Source organism: Meles meles, chromosome 2 (genome assembly GCF_922984935.1).
Source record: "Meles meles chromosome 2, mMelMel3.1 paternal haplotype, whole genome shotgun sequence".
In the NCBI taxonomy this organism is placed as follows: domain Eukaryota; kingdom Metazoa; phylum Chordata; class Mammalia; order Carnivora; family Mustelidae; genus Meles; species Meles meles.
In genome coordinates, this window is record NC_060067.1 from 204,806,251 (window position 1) to 204,828,209 (window position 21,959).

The following is a 21,959-nucleotide window of genomic DNA, read 5'->3' on the forward strand; positions in this document are numbered from 1 at the left end:
ACTTTGCTCATGGTCTTGTTGTAGAGATTAAAAACCTCTTGGGAAAAGTACCGGAAACCGAACCTGATATATATTAAAGATTCAGCGGGCTACTGCTAAGTTGAGGGAGGAATTGATATTAAATATTTCCTAGGTTAATGAAACTTTAGATACGAAGATGGAATTTTAAGCCAGGGAGTTCATTTCCTACTTTTGTGAGGAGCCATCCATAAGAATTTATGGTTGCATTTCAATTACCTCCATTCATTTTGTATTTTTTTAAAGATTTTATTTATTTATTTGACAGACAGAGATCACAAGTAGGCAGAGAGGCAGGCAGAGAGAAGGGGAGGAAGCAGGCTCCCCCCTGAGCAGAGAGTCCGATGTGGGGCTCGATCCCAGGATCCTGGGATGATGACCTGAGCCGAAGGCAGAGGCTTTAACCCACTGAGCCACCCAGGGGCCCCTCATTTTGTATTTGTAAAATTGGATAATCTGGATGCACAGGACAAGGTCTCTGAGGTCCTAGACTATGATGACTCCACAATCCACACACTTTTCTGCTGGGGATGTCCAGGAACGCACTGGGCCACTCTTCACCTCCACCCCACAACCATGTGCCTGCCACTGGCTGGCATGTGCTCCGAGTAGGGAGAGGAGGGTTTGAATGTGAAGACATGGTCTCCATTCCTAGGAAGCTTACAGTCTAACATAGAATGGAAGCAGGACAGAAGGGGGAAAATTACATAGGGTGTGGTCCTTTCCTGGAGCGGCAGCACAGACGATGCTCGAAGAAAATGCACATAGGAGGACTGCCTAGCCCACGCTCACCCCCTTGGGAGATCGCTCCCTGTTGGAGGTGGCCAGGGAACGATCTCCCGAGGGGGTGGGCATGGCGGCATGAGTGAGCTGGGAGGGCACGACAGGCTGGTGGGGGGAGCAGAGGAATCCTGGCTGGATCAGGTGGCCAGAGTGGGCTCATCTTCCCCTGAACAGGACCGTGGGTGTGAGCCTGAGACAGAGTGGAGATGAAGGGGTGCAGAGTGGCCTGTTCTTGATGTCTTCACGCGTCATTTTACGGAAGCTTGAACCTCAGTACTGCTGTAACGAGTCCTGGACAGATGTTAACCTGATCTGGAAAATGACACAGCGAAACTAATATTTTGGGGAGATTCTTCTGCCAGCTGGGTGGAAAATGATGAGAAGGGAATGTGGGTAGAGGGGTGGGGGTCCACCAAGGGTCTGCTGGCGGGGTAATCTTAGTGAGAAGTGACCTGGCCTTCATCTCAGGCACTGGCAGGGGTTGGAGGGAAGGGGCTGGAGTCACAGGAGCTCAGGTGGTACAATGGACAGAATTTAGTGATGAATTAGATGAGGAGCCTTAAAGGATGTTGGGTACTTCTGTTTCCAACCTGACCAACTGTCATTCCCATGAAAAAGGGAGCAAGTTTGGTGGGGGTAGGGGGGAAGATGTGTTTAGTATTGAATATGCTGAGTTTGAGATGCGTCCCCAAATAAAAGTGGTAAAGCTTCTCAGGCGGGGACCACGTGAATGTGGAGTGGGGGAGGGGGAGGTGGTGAGTGAGGACGGGTGGTGTTGCGTGGCAGCGGAGGGAAATGATGAAAGACATATTTATTGATACAGCAAATGAATCACGTCTAACAAGGGCAGTGAGTTTCTTAGCACTTCCGTGTCAAGAACTCCATGTGATGGTTCCAACCTACCTTGTTGTAGTTTCCACCATGTCCCTAAATAAAACCTAAGCATCAGCCTAATGCAACTACTCATTGTTTTCTGGGGTTCCCACTATGTTCCAAGGCTAGGTGGTGACCGCTCTTCCAGGAAGCCTTTATTTTATTTTATTTTATTTATTTATTTATTTATTCGACAGACAGAGATCACAAGTATGCAGAGAGGCAGACAGAGGCAGGCAGAGAGAGAGCGGGGGAAGCAGGCTCCCTACTGAGCAGAGAGCCCGATGTGGGGCTCGATCCCAGGACCCTGAGATCATGACCTGAGCCGAAGCCAGAGACTCAACCCACTGAGCCACCCAGGCGCCCCTCCAGGAAGCCTTTTGAGATTGCATTTAACTGGGTGTTCTTTCTCCTCCAAACCTTGGAGCAGTCTCTAAGATACTCTCACACTCTTCTTTGTGGTGGAGGTTTGTGAACCTGCCAGCACATTCACTAGATGACCATCCCTTACTGGTCGGCCATTTTTGGTTCTCTGAGGCGTGAATGACACCACGCCTGGTTGCAGGATTCTCTCGGGTTGACAGGAACCATTCCTTGAGTATGTGTTGCATTATGCTGATGTGTGTGTGTCAAGCAGGAAATCAAGGACGGGATTAAGATTACAAATGTGGGAAGAAAGATCCCTTAGTGATTTGAATTAAAAAGCTGATGCACATGAGGAATAAACAGAAAGTAGAAAAATAGTCAGTTTCCACACCATCAGGCAACACCAGGTAACCAATTAATTGGGAATTTGGCTATGCCTGACGTGGCAATCTTTTGAAATGCAGGGGACACCTGCAGGGTGGAGCAGGCAGGTGAAGTCTTTAGGCTCTGTCCCCTGAGCCACTTTGGGCCCCTTCATTCTGAGCCACAAAGATGCCTCAAGAGGGCTTTGGCAAGGGCCAAAAAGGAACTCTCTACTAAAACCTGAAGGTCTCAAATCAGCAAGTCTGGTGAGTGACAACAAGTATAGATACAAAAGATGGAAAAATAAAAGCTTAGTTTGGCTATAGGGGAACTTGTAAACAAGTAAATTTAGGGCAAACATTTTAACAGAGGCTGGTTGGAGTGAATGGAGAATCTGGAGTTGTTTCAAATGAAGGAGGGCTGGGTGTTCTAACACAGGGGGTGATTCAGGAAAGTCTTCTCTACAAAAACGGGCTTTAGAACTCATTCTGTTTTTGCGAAGATTTTAAATTCCATTACTTTGGCTTCTTGTGTTTTCTTCTTGGGCTTTAAGTCCTGGATCAACCTGAGAATCTGCTGAAAGACATGGAATTCTTTCTGGGGAAAATGTGCACATTCGTGTATATGGAGAGTCAGAAAACGCATGTGTGTATTAATTGTCAGAAGTGTGTGTGCATGTACTTCTGACTTGTGCAGTTCAGGGTCTCCAGACACCTTTCCACGGACCTTCAAGGCCCCACCGTACCCCAAACAGCAGCTTCCAGTTCTCCAGTGGCTGCTAAGCTGTCCCTCTGCAGAGGCTGGCCCCTTGGATGCCACTCTGGGCACCATTCCAAGTGTCTGTGCTATCCCCTGGCCTCTAGCCAGATGCATTCACACTGTTCTGCACATTTCCTTATCTAAAAAGGCAGCAAACAAATGCTGAAAGGCTTAGGCAGAACTAAGTTCCTCTTTATTTTCTTTTCACACAATTTTTCAGTGTCATCAATAAGCAAAGCTCCATCTCTGAGAATTTAGAGCCTTGGCTATGGATTATATGGGAACCAATCAGGACTTTGGCACTTTGTGCCTCTGACCAGCCATCTTGAGTCCATTTGGATGGAAAGCTCACAGAGTCCTCTTGCTTGCCAAGCTGTGGATTAGTTTATTTATTAATGAGATGGTGCCGACAATTTATTTCCAAGAGCCAGTGTGTTGGGCAAAGCAATGTAATATTAAGTTGTGAGGAAAAGGGTGCCTGGGTGGCTCAGTGGGTTAAGCCTCTGCCTTCAGCTTGGGTCATGATCTCAGCGTCCTGCGATCGAGGCTGCATTAGGCTCTGTGCTCAGCGGGGAGCCAGCTTCCCCCGGACCCCCCCCCACCCCTCTCCCTGCTGCTCAGCCTACTTGTGATCTCTCTCTTTCTGTCAAATAAATAAATAAAATCTTTAAAAAAATGGTGAGGAAGAAGACAACATCGGAAGCCCACAGTTTAACAAGACGGAGTGCTAGAAAACCAGACACCAGTGAGGTGTGGGAACCGACACTAACTGGGCACCAACTGCATATTGTCGCTGTATGTGGGTCGACGGCAAGCCCCTCAGCAACTCCATGAGGTAGAAATTGTCATCCCCATTTTACGGATGAGAATGTAGCTTAATAGAAGGTAAGCAGCCTTAGAAGGCACTGAGCTGCCATTTATGGTGCTTGGTACGGTTGGGATTCAATCAGAGATGTGATCTGGGAATGGGAACGGGGTTGTTGGGAATTCCACTCCTGGTCTCTCTGGCCAGACTCCTGTTCTTTTGTAGACATCCTACAGTAGCTTTGCTACATACAGCTGTAGCCCAGACGATATTTTAGGGTTCCTTGTAAGTTACCGCGTGTCGATGAGGACCTGTCTTGTAGCTAGTTCTATATCACTACCTCATCCACTAGTTGTGTAAGAACTGACCTGTTAGAGCAAGTGGAATCATAGTAACCATAATTACCCACATTTCACTCCCGCATGGTTTGTGTTCCTTTGGGGCATCTGCCCCTGGGTGGTGTTGTCCTCAAGGATTTCCAAGAGCGCCTGGGGCTATTCACATGATTTTAGCATCTTGGTGCTCTCCTTTCTTTCAGGCTCTATAAGGGGAGCCATTCCAGATGGTGAGATTGATACTTCTGTGGACCTGTCTCTGTTGTGAGGGAGAGTGGGGGCCCCCAGCCAACCCAGGTTGAACATGGAATCTGAGTGTTTAAGTCACTGAGATGTGGGGCTGCTTGTTACTGCGTCACACTCAAGTTGGTACTGACCAAAACCACCTCAGAGGTTGGTTCTCAGTGAATATCCAGTTTGAAATTTACTTCTGTTTTGCACTGATGCTCTTACATTTGTCTGTCATCCTATTTTGATGAGTCCCTGCCTTGCTCAGGACCGTGCCATTAAATCCTCCCAGTTGAATTGATTTTTCCTCCACTACTCTGTCTCACAGTGTGAGTGACTGACTTCTTTACAGATACAAGCCTGTGTCTCCCTAGCTCTTAATTTCTAGAGGATCCAGGGGCTAGTGAGGAAGGTGAAACAGTGTTTCTCTCACTTTTCCAGAGTCTTTCCTCCCCAGAGCACATGGGCTCCACTGGCGCCGATGTGTGGGCTGACAGAAGTCCGCTGTGGTACTTCAGGCTTGGCTTTTCCTCTGGCCAGTTGCTCAGCCCTCTGTTGTGGTTCCTTACTTAGGAGGAATTTGCTTTTAGAAGACTGGCATTGCTCTTTGCTGTTTGTCCTCTGATCCCTCACATAACTACAAGAGATTATTTGCTTCAGAGACACATGGAGGCTTTGAATTATTTTCCCAGGGGACTCCGCTCCTCCTCTGTAAATCAGATGAGGAAAAGAAAGCAGAGTGCAGAAGTGTCCCTCACTCTCATGTGTCAGATAATTTCCAGCTCCTCAAAAAATGCCACTTGATGGCTTGAAAATTCATTAGTGTGAGGATGAAGCAGTTGGCTTCAAACAAGGGGTTAAGGTGTATTGGCGTCCAAGGTTAATGGCCATCGATAATCTGGAAATGAACGTATTGTGTCCTCTCTAGGGAAAGACATGCTTCCCGTGTATGAATATTGTGTCTCCATAAGCCCAGAGGCCTGACTGAATAGTCCTCCTCACACCCTGAGAGCGCCTGCCTTCGGACTCACTTTGGTTATTTTATCTAGGGCAGATTACACATCTGCATGAGCAGCTGGAGGCTCTGTGAGTGGGAGGAAAAAGGTGGGTTCTCGGGCCCCTGGTCATTCCCATGGGCTCCCTGGACTCTGGTGGGCTTCTTCCTGTCTCCTTAAGCATCACCAGCCCTACAACCAAAGACTTCCTCTTAAGCCTTCCGGCAAGGTGAGGAGGGAAAGCAGGCTATGAATTGCTGTAAATATTAAAAACTTAAAAAATACTGGAGATAATAATAATAATACAGTAGCTATTCCTTAGTAACCTATAATTTATACCATACATTTCTTCCATATGTAATCTTTAATAATTAAAATCCTGGAATATAAGGTATAATAAACATCATTTGATAAATAAGGTAACAGAAGGTCAAAGTTTAACTTGTCAAAGGCCACACACAGTGAGTGTCTGAATTTGCCCAGATAAATTCACTCATGTCCGGTTTTCCCCTCAAATGGAATACTGGTGCATACTTTTCTTAAAATAACAGTTTCGTTATTTTTGGTTAAGTCACAAAACCTTTTTTTGGTTTGCTACAGTTATGTTGGTTACTCTTATTATTACTGAATCATCTGGAGCTTCTTGCACTAGTTTTCAGGATTCTTGTATGATATCTCACCTTTAATAAAAATAATTTTATTACATTAAGTTCCTCAACAAGCTGTGTTTTACCTGGGTTTATCTCCACCAGGAACCAGAAGCAGGGACCTGGTCCTCACTAAAGCTTTTCCTTCCTTCCCCACTTCCACCACCCAGAACCTTCTCTGAACCCGGCATTTCTATGGAGGTCACTGTTTCCACGAGGTAGTCACCGCCTCTCAACTTTCAACTGAGTTTTATTCTTTTGCAAAGGGACAGAGAAGGGATTTCTTTGAATAACTAAGGACCGTAATTTATAGGACTTTAAGCGTGGTGGTGAATTCAGTCTTTGCAATGACAATGCAGTTGCCTCTCATTCTTGTCTTTTGCCTCTGGGCTCCTTGAACATTCGTACTGTCTATTTTTCTAATTCCTGCCGGCTGCTTTGCTGATGCTGCCCACACCATGATCTAGGCCTGTCAACTTGTTCCATCTCATGCGCCCTGTGAATTCTCCTCCTCCTTCTCCCCTGCTCTTGACTGGCTGTCCTCCCCAGACCAGCTGCCGCAGTCACACCTGGTACCTGGTTAGTCTGTGGCTTGACAAGCTTTCCAGGTGATTAGGATGCATGTTAAAACTTAAGAACCACAGTTCCAGGGCATTCATGATTATCTAACAGGTGTTCCCCCTTGAAAAATCTCTTCTGTTGGTACTTTAAAACATGCATGTCTTTATAGCTGTAGAGGACCTGTCAGTATTTCTCTAATTTTCTGTTTTTATGTTAGTTATTTCTCCTGTCTCTCTGACAAAATAAATAAATAAATAAATAAAAATAAAATCTTTTTTCATATGGACCTCAATCTTCTTTTTCTCTGTGAATTTGTCCTTCTGAGACTCTGCCCTTGTCTTACTCTTTGGTATTATCTCTCACTCTCAAATATCTTCGATTACCTCCTCCATGCTGTGATTCACACTTCAGCATCACAGATCTGAACCTTGGAGTTTCATATTTCCCAAAGCCTAAAGGTTGTTTCTCTTGTGTTTTCTTAAACTAGTATTTCAAAGAATAAATCTTTATTCTGAGTAAGAAGGGCTGCCAGCCTCAGAACAAAATTAGGAGGTGTTCCTGGAAAATAGAGAACAAATGTTTTGTGTTAGAAAGAATGGGATTTATAAATCCAACAACACCACAGCTCAAAACACAAGCTGAAAAGCTGCTATAACCCAGGAGTAGAGCCAGAGAAATTTTCAGAACAAGAACAGGAGGTTTCCCCAAGACGATCTTTAGGGTGATTGGTAACTGACTATGGGACAGTGGGCCCAGAGTTCAGCTTTTTCTCCTTCCTTGTCAACACGTGTGCACACCAGACACAGGGCTGGCATTTGTGTACAAACCTAGCAAAGCCAAACATCTGCTTCATGCCAAGTGTACTGGCTTCAGGAAGCTGAGAGACCAGACATGGAGATAACTTGAGATCTTCACAGAATACTATGCAACAGTGAAAAAGAAGGCTCTATATGTAATTTCTGCTCAAAAGAAAAACTCATTCCAGTCCCCAAAGCCTAGAGTAAAGATATCATTCTTTTGGCCATTCAAAATCCCAAATGGGACTGACTGCCATCTGTATCCACTGGGGGAAGTCTGTCCACTGGCAGTCAGCATTCCAATTCCAGGAAGTTAGCCCCTAAAAAATCAGACCTTTATGACCCTGGGAAGAATCTGTCCAAGTACCTATATAAGTGATTCTAGGCCTTTATACTCAAAGTGGGGTGAAGGGGAAGCAAGGATCACCACATTATTAAGGAAAGTCAAGTCTTTCTTAATTGGATAATTAACATCATTCAGGTATATAACATAATGATTTAATGTTTCTATATCATGTGCAATGATTACCACAATAATTTTAGTTAGTGATCATCCCTGTATATAGTTACACAGTTTTTATTTCTTGTGATTAGGCCTTTTAAGAACTTTCTAGCACCTTCCAAATATGCAGTGGTGTTATAAACCACAGTCCACCATCATGTACCTTATACATGCACCATGCTGAGTAGAGTCTTATGTAACAGGATCAAAGTGAAGCAAACAAATGATAAACTGATTCTAGATGCAACAGAATTCAGGGAACAGAAGAGAAGTAAAAAAATATTCCAAAGAATACTTCTAAAGATACATGAGAGTATTGTGCTATAATACCATTAAAAAGTAATGCAAGAACAAGAATTAGTCTTGCAAATTAATCATGTTATTTAAAAAAAAGATAGTTGTACCTGAAGACAAAAACCGTGACTGGGAAAATACTGGGAAATTGCCTCAGACTATGGGAAAAAGGAAAAAGAAAATAGGTTTAAAAAAAAGTTTAAAGGTATGAAGATGAATCTATAAAACTGCATTTTCTACAGGGGTTTTAGAGTGACTGGAGGTCGAAAGAAAAAACCCATTTCATATTCACAACCAAATACATGTAAATGAGTTAAATTCTAAGTAAAAGAGACTGGTTTACAAACTCAGCTGTAGTGTAAGAAATATACAATAAATGTTAGAGCACCACTGCAAATAAAGAAATGAGACATTAAAAAAAAAAGGCAAATTCAAACAAAGGGGAAAATAAATATGACAGTATATTTAAAAAAAAAAAAAAAAAGGCAAAACCTCAAACCCCTTAACTGAGGAAATGAGATTTCATGTTGGTAAACTATTTAATCTACTCCAAAAATGAGGCCACAGCCTTTATTAAGCTTTATATATAGCTTTAAAATACAAACAGCAGAAATAATTAGAACATAAATAAAAAGGACATAGTCACAGGATGAAAGCAAATCTTCATTCACAATCAACAGGGCAAGTATACAAACAACACAGTGATATGAATATTTCAATAAAACCATGTGGTACCTATTTGTACTCAACACATGATATGTAGTCATTTTAAACACAGCCAATGTTTACCAAAAATACTGTATTAAGAAAGGGAAGCTCAGGTTTTTAAAAGGGAAAAATCATTTATACAGCATTTACTTAAAACAATGCAATGCACCTAGCAATCACAACAAAGACAGGCGAAAATAAATACTCAGTATCATTACCATGCCCAAACTGTCTTTTTGGAGTTAACAGACAACAACAAGCCAAATCCTTAAAAATAACTTAGGTTAAAGAGGAAGGAAAAAGGTGCTTTTTCAAATGAGTAACAGCGGTGGAATTTCACATAGAAACCTGTGGAGGTGGATCTCTCAGGTCGTACTCAGAGGCAGAGTGTTGAGTTGGCAAAGCACACAGACCCTGAAACTAATGCCCACTGTTCACTCCTGTCCTTCCCTTGCCTTTATTTTCTTGTCTGACCTTAGAGAAGTTAAGTAACTTCTCAGGGTTCTCCTTTCCAAAATTTGGGTGGTAGGACATACCATACCTTAAAAAGTGTATTTGTGTACACTATCTACCTTGACCCTTGAACAAGAATGGGGGTGAGGGCCGACAACGCCTGCACAGGTGAAAATATACCTATAACTTTTAACTCCCACAAAACTTTACTAATACCCTCCTGTTGACTAGAAGCCTTGCTAATAATATAACGTCGATTAACACATTTGTGTGTTCTCTGTAAAACATACTGTATTTTGGGGTGCCTGGGTGGCTCAGTGGGTTAAAGCCTCTGCCTTCGGCTCAGGTCATGATTCCAGGGTCCTGGGATTGAGTCCCACATCGGGCTCTCTGCTCAGCAGGGAGCCTGCTTCCTCCTCTCTCTCTGCCTGCTTCTCTGCCTACTTGTGATTTCCGTCTGTCAAATAAATAAATAAAATCTTAAAAAAAAAAACAAAAAAACATACTGTATTGTTACAATAAAGTAAGCTAGCGAAAAGAAAATGGCAAACTCATAAGAAAGAGAAAATGTGTTTACGCATTGTATTATATTTACTGGGGGGAAAAACTGCACATAAACAGACCCATGCAATTCAAACCTGGGTTCTTCAGGTTCAACTCTACATGCAAACACCTGGAAACAATCAGAAATCCTTCCTAGGAAAGGACATCTTTGGGTTGGAACTGAGTATTTACCTCAACAAGATAAAGACGACTAAAACAAATCTAAGGAAAGTAAAGGTAAGAAGTTACCAAAGTTAAAAGCAAAAAATAAAAACAAAACCACAAAAGGATATTCTTGAATATTCGATGAAACAAAAAACTTGATAGTTTGAAAGAAGCAATAATACGGATAAGCCTTTGTTAAATTTATTAAGAGAGAAATCTATTTACACAAATACATTAGAAATGAGTGGGAGTGTAGGTATTGTTTTTAAAAACTGACACTAGGGGCACGTGGGTGACTCAATGGTTTAAGCGTCTGCCTTCAGCTCAGGTCATGATCTTGGGGTCCTGGGATTGAGTCCCACATTGGGATTCTGCTTCTCCTTCTCCCTCTGCCTGTTGCTCTGCCTACCTGTGCTCTCTGTCTGTCCAGTAAATTTTTTTTAAACAGTAAAGAAATGAAAAAGAAAAGTTGACACTTTTACACAAGCACTAATTTTGATAGCTAGTATTCTTTTGATGTACCAGATGAAAAAAATGAGGCACAGATAGGATAAGTTACCTAAGGTTGCATCACATGGTTGAGCTGTGATCTCCCCAAACAACCCTGCACTGAAATAAACATAAATTATGTGAGGAGGCGTGAAAAATTAGAAAGGCAGATCATGTTACCAAATAAGGATTTTAACTTTATAATCTTTTTTTTAAATTGTCCTATAAGATTGACTGGATGCCAATAAAAACTCTAGGGGGTTTTTAGCCCCTTGGGGGGCTCAGTGGGTTGAAGCCTCTGCCTTAGGCTCAGGTCATGATCTCAGGGTCCTGGGATCGAGCCCCACATCGGGCTCTCTGCTCAGCAGGGAGCCTGCTTCCCTCTCTCTCTGCTTGTCTCTCTGTCTACTTGTGATCTTTGTCAAGTAAATGAATAAAATCTTTAAAATAAAATAAAATAAAAACTCCAAGAATTTTTTTTTCTGGATCCTCACAATCCACTTTTAAAACTTATTGAGAGAAGTGAATAACTGAAAAACTAGGAAGGAAACTTTGAAAAAGAGAATCCCAGTGTAAATCTTTGCTGTTGAAATAATGCTGTATCAGCACAGGGACAAATATGGTGAAAGGGTTAGGAGTGAGTAGGGTAGACTGACTGTCTGGTGACAGTGTTCCTAGAAAATGATCTATGCATGTTCACTGTATCCTCTTTCAACAGAGAAATCTAACATTCAGTACTGATGTAGGTGTGTCGATACTGAGTGTAGAAGTTGCCTCCATCTTTCTGGAGAGCAATTGGCGATATCCTTATCAAGATACACGCAATTCCATTTTCAGTTTTCTATTTTGGAAAAATGTTCACTTTTTTTTTATTAGCACAATGTTCATTTTAGTGTAGCTTGGAATAGAGGACTACTGGAGAGAAAGTTAATGTTTATTCATAAGGACATGGTTACATAGTAATGGTTAATGACTTTTAAAAAAAGGCATATCTATCCCACAAAGTACTTTCCCCGGGTGCTTATGCACACACGTGTGCCTGCGTGAGCACACGTGCATTCTATTCTCGGACATAAAACATTGACTCAAACATTAAAATGTTCTTCTTAAGGAACAAAAAAAGATTTCCACAGAGTATGTTGAACGTAATCCCATTTCTATAACAGAGAAGATTTACAGATGTACAGATCCGTGTGTAAACACATAGCAGGTGTTCTGGAAACATTTACATCAAAATCGTAACAGAATTTGCCTTTCGAGAGGGCGGTGTGGGGAGTGATGAGCGGAGATTTTTATTTTTCATTTGCTTATTTCCGTATGGATTACTTGAGACCATATTGGTATATTCTGTAGAGAATAGTGTTTTAAAATCCTAGGAAACTATGATCACCTGGGAGACTGGTAAAGTTAAAATTCTACATGTTCATCAATACAGGTGATAAAATTATGAGTTTACGTGGGCACATTGGGAACCGTGTGGAGCAAATGCGAACGTGTCTGCATAGGTTTGTGTGTCGCAATCCCCGTAAGGCACCTGTCGAGATCCGCAGGCTCCGGTGACTGAATTTTGGGGAACTGGGAATGGGCTCTGTAGAAACAATTTCCTTGAGAATTAATGAGGCAAATGAAATTAAAAATGCTAATTTTATGCTTAATCTGTAAGAATGATTGCAACTGCATTTTTCCCGTGAGAGATGCAGATGGCCGGCCTCTGTGTCCTCCGAGTAGGGCAGAGCTGGGCTTTCCAACGCCACAAGCACAGCCTCCAAATCTGAACCCCTTTAATGGTGCAAAATAAAGGCAAGGTGAGGTCCAGTGAAACACTGGGTGGCAGGACGAGATCTTCCGGAAGACCCTGCAGGCCCCCTATTCAAGCACTTGCCTAGTGGTTGATCCCGTCTGGTTGACCTTAAATCTCGCTTTGTGGGGATCTGTTCTTAACATCCAGAGACAAATCAGTCTTTGCCTATTGCTCGGCCGTTCCCTGAATTCCCATCAGGAGAAGGGACAAGCCGGGGCCTGACTCTGTCTTTGCAATAACTCCTCAAGTTATGAATGTAACACGAAGGAAGGAGAGCGGGAGACCGACTTCGCCTCTGCTGAAAAGCAAAACCACGCCACACGGTGTGCCAGGCTGCCCGCGGGTGCAGCAGAGAGGACGAGACGTGCTGTGAGCTTCAGGGTTCAGGCTTTAATAAGCCGCTGTCCGCTTCCTCTCCCCTTTGGATTTTGCTGTCCCTGCACACCAGCTCCTGCCACCTGAGCGCTAACTCAGACCCATTCCCACCTCTTTTCTGTTACTGTAGGTGAGTGGAGATGTTTTGGGAGCACTTTGCGTGCTGCTGGCTTTCAGACCACTCGGCAACATCTTACTACCCTCCTCACGTTTGCTGTGAGATCCTAGGATAACTTAGTGAACCACCTGTCCTGGAAGGAAGGCGTGTTCGGTTTGCAGTTGAGGAGGGCCAACCAGAAGTCCTACCCAGTGCGAACCAAAACTGTTCCTCGAGCCAGTTCTCAGGCCACTCGAGATGGTAGAGCCCATGGGACGTGCTTGATGGCGGGTCTCAAAGTCTGGTCCCTGGCACCGTCTTATCGGTGTCACCTGCGCCAAGGTGAGTTGCCTGGGCCCCCCAGACTCGCTGAATCAGACCGTCTGCTGGGTCTGACCGCCTCCCATGCTGGCTTAGGTCTGAGAGCATGGCTGTAGGTGTCAGACCACAGTCAATGTTGAAAGATTGATCGCGCGTCTGCTAGCTATTAAGCACCTTCTAGAGCTGCATCGCTGAAAAGACCTAGAATGGAAGCCATATACGTAAGTTTCAATTTTCTAGTGAAAAGAGAAAAGGAAAAGGTGAAATTAAGTTTACTACTATATTTTATTTAACACAATATGCTATCATTTCGACCTGTCATTGATGTAAACTTACAGATATTTTACTTTTGGGGGGGAATATATCATGGAAATCCAGTGTGTTTTATCCCTACGGCTTGTTGTGTTTTAGTCCAGCTGCATTTTGTGGGCTCAGTAGCCACATGGGGCTGGTGGCTGCCGGAAGAGCCCTTGCCTGAGGAGGACCTAGGTCTCCATTACATACTGTATTGTGAACCCCCAATATTGGGTCGAATGCAGAATTATTTATTGTATTAGTTAGGCCCAGATCCTCCGCCGTCGCTCCAGCAGCCCCCGAGAGCAGACAGAGCCCCAAGGACTCCTAGTGTAGGGGGCTCCGCACTATCCACTTCGCACGCGTGCCCTGCCAGACGCCGAGTGGTTTGTGTCCTCCTCAAACTCGTACCCTGAATCCTAACCCTCAGCATGATAATATGGGGGGGGGCTGTTCTGTGGCACCTTCATGAGTGGGTTCAGTGCCCTTAGAAAAAAGATGCCACAGAGTTCCCTCACCCTTTCCATCGTTTGGGGACACAGGGAGAAAATGCCGACTGTGAACCAGAAAGTAGCTTTTCACCAGACACTGAGTCTGCCTGTGCCTCGCTCTTGGACCTGCAGCCTTCAGAACCGTGAGAGAGCACTGTCCATGGCTCACAAGTCCTCCGGCGGTCTGTTCTGTCGGCCGGAACACGCTGAGGTACGCTGTGCCCATTATTTGTGGGGTCCAGCACATTCGGCCCTGTGGCATGCAGTGACCACAGAACTCATTCCTGCCTAGTCCAAAGTGGAGGGGATCTTTCCTCAGACCCAGGGGATGGACGGGGGTAGTCAGCCTTTCCTTCCAGGAAGGGACTGGGAGAATAGCGCCAGGTGTCAGGGACTCGGTGCCGGGGGCTGGTGACGAAAGCCAGCATGTGCTGTCTGCTAGCCGAGTCATGTGCTTATGGAGATGTGCTGGGGGGCCAGCATCGCCTCCCCGGGTGGTTGAAGATCACGGACTCGGTGAAAGCCAGAGTACATCCAGTGTTCCGAGCGTCCACAGGGGTAGTTTAGCCCCAATTTGTTTAACGTCCTATTCCTTATATCTCAACTGTGTCTTGGAACCCACAAATGTGGGCATCTCGGCAAGAGGCTTCTGGTGGCCCCAAGGTGGGTGGTCTGAGCAAGTTTGCTCTGAAAAACCCTCCATTCTGAGACGGTGCCTTCCTGTACTTTAACCCAGCAGAGTATGTCTCTTGCTCTGTTTCTGTCCTTCTGTCTGAACTCCATTCATGCAGTTTGTCTGTCTTTGTGTGGAAATGCAGAATTTTTAGCCTTTTAGCTGTCTGATTTGCCCTTCCCATCCCTTGACTCTTTCTGTCCATCATTAAATTCGTGGATTTGCAGTGGGACTTCTGTCCATCCTTCCCAAATTCTTGTATTTGTCTCATCAGTTGCTACAGTTAATTATACCAATTAACAATCTTTCCCTGCTTAGTTTGATCAACTATCAGGAATTGGTCCCTATCAGGAATTGATCACCCACATTCATGACACTGATTTCTCCAAATGGTGTGGTTGGTCTCACTCATGGCCCTCAGTGAGGCTCTGCGCCCACTTTTCCGGGCCAGTTGACACCTGCTCACTCTACACTCACAGGCATGTATCTTCTGCCACTGGTCCTCACAGAGCGAGCTCGTGGAAGTGGGGGAGTGGGGGTTTCTCGTCTCCATCGCACATCCTATGTCCTGAAGTGACCGCTTGGCTTGGTTCAGTCCTGGAATTCCTGGATCACTATCCTCCTCAAATGTTTTTGTGCTAAAGATTTGTAATAAAACCCAAAGCAATCCTGTTTTGAAAAAAAAAATTAAAAACCTCTCCCTTTCCTCCCTGCTCATTCTCTTTCCCCTCATCTTCTCTCTCATTGTCTTGCATTTCAAAGAGCAGAATGTTTTGTTTGGTTTTTTTTTCTTGAAGTATATATGCCATACAACATCCTGTTAAAGTATACATCATAATGATTTGATATTTTATATGTTACAAAATGATCCCCATGATAAATCTAGTTACCATCTGTCACCTGAGTTATTACAATGTTATTGACTATATTCTCTGTGCTCTGCCTTACGTCCCCAAGACTGGTTTTATATCTGGAAATTTGTATCTCTTAATCCCCTTCATCTGTTTCACCCACTCCCAACCCTGCCCCCACTCTGGTAACCAGTAGTTTTTTCTTGTATCCATGAGTCTATTTCTGTTATATTTCATTTGTTTTTTTTAACTTCCATCTCTAATGAAGTTATCAAGGTATTCGTCTTTCTCTGACTAATTTCACTCACCCTGATACCTCTCCTATGCCCATGTTCTGCAAATGGCAAGATTTCATTCTTTTGATGGCTGAAAAGGGGCCAGTGGCGCAGCAGATAGCGTGTTTGACGACGCATCAGAAGACTATGGCTGAGTAATACTTCACTCTCTTTATTTATCCATTCAACCATAGAGAGACATTTAATTTGTTCTTGTATCTTGGCTATTGTAAATACTTCAGCATTGAACATAGGACTGCATAGATCTCTTTCAAATGGTGCTGTTTGTCTTCAGATAAATACCCAGAAGTGGAAGTGCTAGATACTACAGTAGTTCTATTTTTAAGTTCTGGAGGAACCTCCATGCTGTTTTCCATAACGGCTGCACTGGCTTGTGTTCCTGCCATTGGTGCATGAGGGTTCCTTTTTCTCCACACTCTCGCCAATACTTGTTATTTTTTGTCTTTTTGATAATAGCCAATGGGACAGATGTGAGGCAATATTTCAATGTGATTTTGATTTGCATTTCCCTTATGATTAGTGATGTTGAGCACCATTTCATATGCCTTATGGCCATCTGTATGTCTTCTTTGGAAAAATGTCTAAGTCCTCTGCCAAATTTTTAATAAGGTTGTTGTTTTTGGATATTAAGTTGTGTAAGTTCTTTATAGATTTGGAAATTAACCCCTTATATATGATTTGCAAATGTCTTCTCCCATTTTATAGTTTGCCTTTTTATTTTGTTGATGGTTTCCTTTGATGTGCAAAAGCTTTTAAGTTTGTTGTAGTCCATTTATTTTAAATTTCGTTGCCCTAGCCTGAGGAGACTGATCCAAAAAAATATTGCAAAGACAGCAATCAGAGTGTTTACTGCCTATGTTTTCTTCTAGGAGTTTTATGGCTTTAGGTCTCACATTTAGGGCTTTAATCCATTTTGAGTTAATTTTTGTGTATGATGTAAGGTGTTAAGAATGGTCCAGTTTCATTGTTTTGCATGTAGTTGTCCATTGGGGCTTTGTTTTGGCCTCACATGACATCTGTTCTGTATTCTCTTGCTTTTCATAGAATATTCTATATATTATCTATCAGTTCCATCTTATCTAATGTGTTGTTTAAGGCTGATGTTTCCTTAGTGTTTTTTTAGTCTGTGTGATCTGTCCTTTGATATAAGTGGGGTATCAAAATCCTCTATGGATACTGTATTTCTATCAGTTTCTCTCTTTAGGTCTGTTAATATTTGCCTTATACATTTAGGTGTTCCTATGTTGGGTGCATAAATATTTATAAATGTTGTATTTTCTTTTTGCATTGACCCCTTTATCATTATGTAATGTCCATCTTTGTCTTTTATCCCCAGTCTTTGTTTTATAGTCTATTTTGTCTCTTAATGAGTATAGCTGCCCCCAGCTTTCTTTTTGTTTCCATTTGCATGGAATATCTTTCACTTTCAGTCTGTATGCCCTTATATTTGGAGTGAGTCTCGTATAGGTAGCATACAGATGAATTATTTTTTATCCATTCTGCTAGAGAATTTAGTCCATTTATATTTAAAATAGCTTTTAGTAGGTATGTGTTTACTGACATTTTGTAAATTGTTTTCTGGCTATTTTGTAGTTCTTCTGTTCCTTTCTTCTTCTCTTGCTCTCTCTGTTGTATTTTGATGACTTTCTTTAGTGCTATGCTTAGATTCTTTTCTCATTATCTACTATAGGTTTTTGCTTTGTGATTTTATGAAGTTAGCATGTACTTGCCTATATATAACAGTCTAAATTGATTGCAAGTTAAGTTTGAATGCATTCTAAAACTCTACATTATTATCCCCCCAACATTCCTTGATTTCATATTTTACATCTTTTTATTTTCTGTATCTCTTAACCATTGCAGTTTTTGTTAAATTTAATACTTTTGTCCTTTAACCTTCATACTATGTTTATAAATGATTAATTTACCATCTTTCCTATATATTTAACTTCACCAGTGATTTTTTTCTTTCCTTTTCATTTTTTTTTTTTACTTTTAAATGTTTTCTTGTAACTAATTTGCACCTTTCCATTTCAGCTTAAAGAAGTCCTTCAGTATTGCTTCTATAACTAGTTGAGTAGTGATGAATTCCTTTAGCTTTTGCTTATCTGAAACAATCTGTATCTCTCCTTTGATTCTGAATGACAACCTTGTTGGGTAGAGTATTCTTGATTGGATGGTGTTGTGTTATTTTTTTTTTTCCTTTCACTATTTTGAATATATCATGACACTCTCTTTGGGCCTACAAAGCTTCTGCTAAAAAGTCTGTTCATACTCCTTCTCAGAACCTTCCTGCAGCTGTGTTCGGACCTCGTTGCTCCAGCCTCTGGGACATGTCCCATCCTTCCATCCTGCGACTAGCAGTACAGAAAAAAGAATTCCATATCATTTTCTTGTCCTGTACACACCGTGAGGCAAGCAAAAAAATTAAAATGAATTTTAACAGTGAGGGAAATTGTGCACATCCAGGCCAGTCAGTGTGGTAACCAGATCAGTACCAAGTTCTGGGAGGTAATCAGTAATGAACACAGCATCAACCCCACTGGAACCTACGACAGTGACAGTGACCTGCAGCTGGATCGCATCTCCATGTACTACAATGAAGCTACAGGTGGCAAATAAGTTCCTCGTGCTATCTTGGTGGATCTAGAACCCAGGACCGTGGACTCTGTTCACTCAGGTCCTTTTGGGCAGATATTCAGACCAGACAACTTTGTTTTTGGTCACTCTGGGGCAGGCAACAACTGGGCCAAGGGCCACTATACAGAGGGGGCTGAGCTGGTTGACTCAGTCCTGGATGTGGTGAGGAAGGAGGCCGAGAGCTGTGACTGCCTGCAGGGCTTCCAGCTGACTCATTCACTGGGTGGGGCACAGGCTCTGGAATGGGCATCTTGTTCATCAGCAAGATCCGAGAAGAGTATCCCAACCGCATCGTGAACACCTTCAGTGTGGTACCCTCACCCAGAGTGTCTGACATGGTGATCGAGCCCTACAATGCCACCCTCTCTGTCCATCAGTTGGTAGAGAATACAGATGAGACCTACTGTGTTGACAATGAGGCCCTTTATGACATCTGCTTGTTCACTCTCAAGCTGACCACGCCAACCTATGGAGACCAGAACCACCTCGTCTCAACCACCATGAGCGGTGTCACCACCTGCCTCCACTTCCCTGGTCAGCTCAATGCTGACCTCCAGAAGCTAGCCATCAACATGCCTTCCCACGGCTCCACTTCTTCATGCCCGGCTTTGCACCTCTGACCAGCTGTGGAAGCCAGCAGTATCGGGCCCTCACTGTGCCTGAACTCACCCAGCAAGTCTCTGATGCCAAGAACAATGGCTGCCTGGGACCCCCACCATGGCTGTTACCTCACTGTGGCTGCTATCTTCCATGGGCAGATGTCCATGAAGGAGGTAGATGAGCAGATGCTCAACATGCAAAAAGGAATAGTAGCTACTTTGTGGAGTGGATCCCCAACAGCGTCAAGACAGCAGTCTGCAGTATCCCACCTTGTGACTTCAAGATGGCAGTCACCTTCATTGGAAATAGCACAGCCATCCAGGAGCTCTTCAAGCGCATCTTAGAGGAGTTCATGGCCATGTTCTGGTGCAAGGCCTTCCTCCACTGGTACACAGGTGAGGGCATGGACAAGATGGAATTCACTGAAGCTGGGAGCAACATGAATGAATGAATACCAGGAGTACCAGGATGCCACCACAGAAGAGGAGGAAGATTTCGGTGAGGAGGCTGAAGAGGAGGCTTATGGCAGAGCACCATCACCTCAGGCTTCTCCATTCCCTCAGCCTTCTTCCTCAGCTGCCCCTGTCCTTTCACTCAGAATTACATTTTCTGCCTCTCTCTCTCTTTTTTTTTTCTTTTTTTGGAGGGAGGGGAGGTCCTAGAACACAGTGCCTGGCACATAATAGGCGCTCAATAAATACTTGTTGTTTGTTGAATGTCTCCTCTCTTCTACTCTGGGAAACCTAGATTTCTGCCATTCTGGATAACCCTGTATTTCCTTTTGGTGTCCCCTTCTCCCATCTGTCCTGTTGGTATTTCCCTTTGTTTTTTAAGATAATTCTCCAAGAAGCTGAGTCTATTCAGATCCCATTTAGAACCAAGTGCTTAAAACCCAGTAGATGGCCACCACCCTAAGCCCATGTGGTAGCCTGGGGGAGGTAGAGGTACCTGCTATGCGGTAGAGGTACCTATAAGGAAGGGGTAGCGTTTTCTATTTTAGAGCAGTTTTGGAGAGGGATATCCAGCTCTTGAGTCCTAATTTCCAGGAATTTCCCTGCTCCTCTCAGCTTCAGGAGAGGTGTTGACAGTATTATGTTTATTTTTCATCTTCTTCCAAGCTGTGTCCTGAGTTATTTCTTTTTCAGGGGTCTGCCCCACTCTGTTATGCAGGATCCTTCCCTTTCCTCCTTCATATGTTGGATTCCTTCCTTTTCCCCTGGTTGGAGAAGGGGAAGAGGGACTAGCCTCCAGAAAGACCTTTCCCATCCCCACTTTTCCTTAGCAAACACCCAGCTCTGCTGTGTATGTACAGAAAGGTTTGTACTGCCACCTAAATCTTTTGAATAATTCTTTCAGAGAGGGGCCAAGGAGACCCTCCCATCTTTGGCAACATTTCATTTTTTCCTTTTGCTATTCCCTGTAGGACAGGCTTCATCCTGTCCTACACTTCAAATTTCTATTTTGTGTTGAACTTGCTTTTTTTCATATTGAAAAGATAACATTGCCCCAAGAGCCAAAAATAAATGACAGCTGGAAAAAAAAAAAAAAAAAAAAAGTCTGCTCATAGTCTTAGGGGGAATTCCCTTGTACATAACAAGTTGTTTTTCTATTGCTACTTTTAAGATTCTTTATTTCTAGATTTTGATACTTTAATTATAATGTGTCTTGGCATGGATCTCTTTAGGTTCATCTTTTTTGGAACTCTCTGGACTTCCTGGACCTGGATGTATGTTTCCTTTCCTACGTTAGGGAGCTTTTTCAGGCATTACTTCTTCAAGTAAATTTTCTGCCTCTTTCCCTCTTCTTCTAGGATTGCTATAATGATTATTTCATTTGATGTTGTCCTATAGGACTTTTAAGCTATCTTTATTTTTTTTAATTCTTAAAAAAATTTTTTTTCCTGCCCTATTTCCTGTCTTCCAGTTCTGATTTGCTCTTCTACTTCATGTAGTCTGCTGTTGAGCCCCTGTAGTGTATTTTTTAAATGCAGCCTGCTATTGAGCCCTATAGTGTATTTTTAAATTTGGCTATTGTATTCTTTAGTTCTGTGACTTTTGTTAAGTACTTTCTTCTATTTTCTGTATGTTTGTCGAAGTTCTCATTGCATTCATTCATTCTTCCAATTTTGCTGAGCATCTTTATGACCATGACTTTGAACTCTTTATCAGGTAGGTTACTTATCTCTACTTCATTAAGGTCTTTTTCTGAGGTTTTGTCTTATCCTTTTGTTTGCAGCCTATTTCCTCATTTTGCTTGACTCTGTGTTTGCTTGTATGCATTAGGCAAAACATCTGCCTCTCCCAGTCTTAAAGGAATGCCCTTATGTATCTTGAAGAAGTGTCCATGTGTAGGAGGTTAATCTTATCATTCAACCGTACACAAATTCTTGGTTGTCTGTTGAGTCTTTGTGATTATCTAAACTGCCTGATTTATTCTTTTTAAGTTGCAACTGTTGTATTTGCCAAGATCTGTCTGTACTCCAAGGGGACTTACCTCAAGAGTACCCACTGTACAGTCCTTTGGGGCCGCATTTGTAAACCCTGTTAGCCTCTAGACTGGGCAATCTGAATGTGTGCCCTGACTGACAGTTGGAAAAATCAGGGCTCTAGTGTATAAACTCTTTTCTGGGAGGTACCCACAAGATGTAGCAAAGTAAAGGAGGAATGTAAAGATGGAGTACCTGTCTCTAAGGTTCCCTTAGAGCACCTCCGTAGCCTCTAGATGTGTGGTCATTCTGAAGCCTGCCCCTCATGCTGAAGTTATAGGATAAGTAAATAAATGATCATCGTCTCCTCCTCCTCCTCCTCCTCCTCCTCCTCTCCCCCCCCCCGGGTCA

General features: G+C 43.1%; 1 pseudogene; it reads left to right on the top strand.

The window, feature by feature from the left end:
• The first annotated feature begins 879 nt into the window (after positions 1–879).
• LOC123936986 lies at positions 880–21,405 on the top strand (annotated as a pseudogene).
• Positions 21,406–21,959: the final 554 nt, after the last annotated feature.